Genomic DNA, 6,000 nt, shown 5'->3' on the forward strand with positions numbered 1-6,000 from the left:
CTTCTATTTTTCATACTTAAAACTATATACCTGAAAAGATCACATTTTTCCTCATTTTTTAGGGTAAACCGAAGGTAGAGGTAGTGGTTGTGGTGGTTATACCTCCGGCCACCGTTTTTAGAGGAGAAAACATTGTATCTCAACGTCTATTAAGGTATAAATCTGATTTCTACTAATTTTAGTAATGTACATTGCTTTATTTTTTATTTTATAAATTTTTTAGGGTTTTTCTATATTATTAAATATGCATTATGTTGTATTGAATATGTATTGTGTGTATATATATTGTGAATGAGAAATGTATTGTGTGTATATATATTGTGAATGAAAAATGTGATATAGGAGAGTATATATGTATGTATTTTGTGTTGTATTGAATATGTATTGTGTGTATATATATTGTGAATGAGAAATGTGATATAGGAGAGTATTTTATATATTGTATATGTATATATTGAGTATTTTAAAGTTTAAACTAATAGTTTTGTTAATTAAATATTGTGATGAGAATGAGATAGGAGAGTATTAAAACAAAAGTTTAGAAATTAATTTCTATAAAATTAGTTTAGAAACAAAAATTTAGAAATTAACTATATTTTGTATTAATTTTTTTTTCTATTTTCAATTTTATTCATGTGTTTTTATTTTTTTTAGTAACTAGTAAATAGTTAGTTACAACTATTTAGCAAGTTACTAATTTTCATTCATATTCATGTATTTTTATTACTAACTAGTTACTCATAATTTATATAAGTAGTAAGTAGCTAAATAAAAAATTGGTAATTTTGTAGTATTTCTTTACGTTGTAGGTTGTGAGGTCAATTTGCAAGGATCCGACTTATTTGGTGTTGATCGGTTTCAAGGTAGCTCGAGGTATACATTTACTAACTTTTATTATAATAATTATGAATGCTTAGTAGAGTTTGAATATCTTAAATATTCATCCGTAGTGAAGTAGGTTCTGTGAATACATATACTGCAGTCAGATGGGTGGTAAACTTTTATATTGCTAAATGTTGTTGTGATTATGTTATATTGTTTTGAATTGTGTTTTGTTGTTATTAATAGGTTTGATTTTTTTTGGAAATGTTCAATTATAACCGTTATGCTGCCGAAATTTCGGTAGAATTAGGATAATATTTGATTTTTTTTTCTATTAAACTTGGTTGTTAGGATTTTATCGGAAGTCACTTTATCGGAAGTCAAGTACATAATTTTTAGTATAAGGTATGCTTTCTTTAACTTACTTTTATAAGAATGTTTTTTTTTTATATATATATTTAGATAATTCTTAAATACTTAGAGTAATTTTAGAATAATATTGATGTAATACATATGATAGATATAGTAGGCTAAAAAAAAAAGATATACAAAAAATGGTCTAATGAGATTTGAACTTGTGACCAAAAAGATAAATTGATAAGTCTTTACCAATATACCAAAACACAATCTTTATATAAATTAACTACAATGATTTTATTTAAATATTAGAAGAGATATAAAAGAATTTTATTTAACATTGATTCTAATACTTAATATTAGAATTTTATTAGTTTATTTAAGTAAAATAGCAAAATAAAACACAAAAGGTTAGGTGAAAGAGGCGCATAACATGATTTTAGTATACAAAAGATCGTTTTTTGGACAAAATAGTTGGCCAAACCGCCATAGGTTGTTTGGGATGCGTAGAACGCGAAAAAACACCCAAGTTAAAAAAAAAAAATCGTCTCAAATGGATAATCAGATCAAAAGTTATTAATATTCAAAGTTTTCAAAAAAATTCATGCAAAGTTTAGCCCTTTCTCTAATTTTTTCTATTTATTTTGGTCCTTAAATTATTGTTTTATTTTATTGGTCTTGAAAAATTTAAATATATAAAAATATGAAATTACATAAAAATTAAAAAATATTACACATTATTTATTATTTAATATACTAATTATTAGACAAAATATAACTTAAAAAAATTATAAAAAATATATTAATATACTACAAAAATACAAACACATAATGTCAAATATAAAATATTAATAAAAAGATAGCTAATATACAAACACTTAGATTAATGTAAATGTGTATTTATTTAACTTTTCAATTTAATTTTTATTTATGCTTATTGTATATAATTTATACTTAATTTAATTATATTAATAATAAAATAATATATATAAATTATGCTAAAAGACGAAATTGTAAAGCTAGTGAATACCAAGACCTTTAAGCCACTAAGGCTAGCTTAGTGGTGAGGGAGGGATGGGAAAAAGGGAGAGGTCATGGGTTCGAACCCAGGACCTTTAAGCTATTAAGCTAATATATGATTGTAAAATACCATTACGCTACACTCAAAAAAAAAAAAATAAGAATACCAAGACCCTATGACGTCGGTTTTTTCATAAGAACCGACGCCAAAGGGTCCCTATGGCGTCGGTTTTTCCATAATAACCGACGCCATAGGTATCCTTTGGCGTCGGTTGTTATGAAAAAATTGATGCCATAAGTACCCTTTGGCGTCGGCTGTTATGAACCCTACAATGTCACCTGGAACAGCGTCGGTAGCGAATTTTGCCAAAACCGACACCAAAACCCCTTAAAAACTGCCTCTAAAGCCCAATTTTATAGTAGTGCAAACAGAAATTTTCTTATCTTTCTAATTCCAGAATACAATACAGTTACACTTTCACAAGTGTTTAATAACCATTTTCTATCCATGGTTTCAAACTGTATGGAATATGAGTTTAATATTCAGTGACCAGGATCCACTTGCACTATTCTAAGAACTCTTTGATGTAACTAAACCTAAGAAATCAAAAAAGACACAACCTCTTTTTTTAATCTATGGCTTTTGTATCTTGTTCATAGTGGTTTTGACAAGATCAATCTCTGCAAAGAGTTAATATGCCTATATCCATTGAAAGTTGTTCATCTCATTCGTAGATGGATGTACATTTAGGGGTGGATATGAGTTTTTCGTTGTATTCTTAAAACGTAACTCTAGATTATACCTTATGCAAAGAAATTTGAAATATTTGAAAATTTTCATTAATTTCTAGCAATGGTGGAAAACCATTAAGGTAAATGGTTAAAGATCTTGCGAACTGATAGGGGTGGAGAAATAATTAGTAGATATGCAGTTCAAAGATCATTAATTTGATTTTTGAATTATATCCAAACTTACCTCCCCAGAAATTTCGATTTGCATATTGATGATGAGTTACTAGTCGTTGCCTAAGACCTTCTATGGTAATACAATTTCAGAATGATGTAATGGTTGTATACTTAATGTAAATCATTACTAGATTCATGGATGACCTAATCAAAATCTTAAGAAAAGCTAGAACTGTTAACCATGGTTTGTTAGCTATTCTAAGTGATTAGGGGTGGACCATCCCATAGTCAATAGATAAGAAAGTGTTTGTTTAAACAAATACTACTTTTCTAAGAAAATGACTAAGTCTGAAAATAAAGTAGAAAATAAAGGAGATATTTTTCTTAAATCCAAAAGTGTTCTATCATCTTATTTGACATATGATGATCCCACTGCCTCTGTTGTCTTGTCACAACCGAAGAGGTAAATACCATTTAGTTTTCTTAGACATAATTCACGGTACCTTATCGTAGTGGGAGAGTTTCTAGGAACTCACCTTCTTATGACTTGGAAGACACTAGTGATTAAAATCCATTGTGAGTTTAAACAAGTAATGGATTGTCAACATAAGAAACTAAGAAGAAAAGCCAATAGAACTATGGTTTAATCCATTCACATGGAGTAACCTAAACTTTCTATTACAAGGACATAAAAGGAAATTTTGTGTGTAAGTCTACTCAACGGACTTAACAAGACTTCCTGTTCCTAGTATTATAGGTTTGAGTTTATCTAAACCTATGGCTTGTGGTATACCTGGTAATTACTTACTCTAATGCAAACAACTTACTTTAGTAAGATGCTGAAGCATTTTCTTTCTAATGGCAATCTATAGAAGCTTCTCGACTTCTAGGCATAGATTTTATTTATCTAAGGAAAAGTCTCAACTATTCCAGAAAAGATAAAGCCATGAAAGAATTTCTTAAATCAACAGTGAGAGGTCTTAGATATGTTTTTGTATGCCTTAGACCAGACACCTGCTGTTGAGTGGGAGTAATGAGTAAGTATCAGATTAATCCAGGAGAAGAACATTGGAAGACAATCAAGTAAATCTTAAGATTAAGAAGAGGAACTATATGTTAGTCAATAAGGATGTATTTAAAACTCTTAGACTACACCACATCAGATTTCGAGATTTGCCTTTGTGCTAGAAAATCTTTTTGATAAGATGGTGATTACTCTGGGGGTAGAATAGTGATTTTAGAAAAGTGTAAAAACCTATCTGAAGTCTCTAGGTCTACCAGAAAGGGACTGAATATTAAAGTTGCAGGAAAGGTACTTATTCAGTCTAAGGAAAGTTCTATACATTTTTGGCACCATTCCAAATTGCCTAAACTACTAGTGTTATTTCCTGATTAACCAAAAGTAGTTGCCAAAGGTATAGAATCCAGTATCCCAAAACAGTAGACATATAGAGAGAAATTTCACATTATCAATGATTTTGTGATTAAGGAAGAGTAATGGTGGAGAAAAGGTTGTGTTTAATTCAACTTTTCAGATTCTATTACGAGGAGTTTACTACTACTACACTTGATTTGTATATCAAGGTGTTGAGATTATTTGAAATGCACTTTTTGTTTTATATTAGTGCAAGTGGGAGTTTGTTGGGTTTTATGCCCTAAATAAAACTCATTTCAATATAATCAGATTTACTTATTAATATAGATCAGAAATAACATTTAATGTTGCATGATTCACATGATTTATTTCATGATTATATAATGTATGAATTCATCTGAAACCCTTTTTACATACTTGATCCTGTTTATTGTGTTGTCAACACTTTGGAAAGTAAACATGACTATGTGAATAAAGTTTCCTAGATTTATCAGACATATGGTTTTACTGATATGATAATCTACAACAGAGTTTACTTGCATTTGGAGAAATACTATGTTCTTTCCAGAGCATTGGTTAAAGTAAAGCTCAGGTTGGATGCATGGAGTATGCATCGGAAGGGACCGATATTGAACTTTGACTTAGATTTATTAAACTTACCGTAATATCTATTCAAGTCAATATCGCCTAGTTGATCCTAGATCAAATGATCTTAATCCTGTTATAATTAGGCTCAATCTCAAGAGGCTATTCGTGTTCTTTGATTTGTTAGTTAAGCCTACTTTTGGGTCAGGGTGATACGTACATTTTGGGAACACGGTAGTGCAATTGAGTGGGAGCGCTAACATAAATATGGAATCTATAGCTTCTATCTGGCGAATAGTAAGTAAAGGATGATCTCCTTCGAGCTTGACCAAACGAAAATAAATGGTGGAGTACTCATTTCACATTAGCTGAAATATCATTTATACGGGGTTAAGTGTTTTAAGGATAAAATACATTGTAGGGTGTAACGGTAATCTAATCGCTTTACAGTGTAGATCATTCATATAGAGGATTATTGATCAAATTAGGATTATAACAATGGATAACTAATGATGTGTCTATATGGTGGAACATATAGAGCATTCTATATACTGAGAGTGCAATTCTAAGTTCTATGCGTGGATTCAACGAAGAATTAATAAGTTAGTGAATTTAAGTAATAAATTCTTGATCTGCTTAATGGAAGCTCGGTTATATAGACCCATGGTCCCCCCACTAGTTGAGATAATATTACTTGTAAGACTCATATAATTGGTTTTGATTATAATTTTCAAATTAGACTATGTCTATTTGTGAATTTTTCACTAAGTAAGGGCGAAATTGTAAAGAAAGAGTTTTAGGGGCATATTTGTTAATTATGATACTTTGTATGGTTCAATTAATAAATATGATAAATGACAATATTATTTAATAATTATTTATAGTTATTAAATAGTTAGAATTGGCATTTAAATGGTTGAATTAGAAAATTGGCG

Source organism: Cannabis sativa, chromosome 1 (assembly GCF_029168945.1).
Source record: "Cannabis sativa cultivar Pink pepper isolate KNU-18-1 chromosome 1, ASM2916894v1, whole genome shotgun sequence".
Taxonomy (NCBI): Eukaryota; Viridiplantae; Streptophyta; class Magnoliopsida; order Rosales; family Cannabaceae; genus Cannabis; species Cannabis sativa.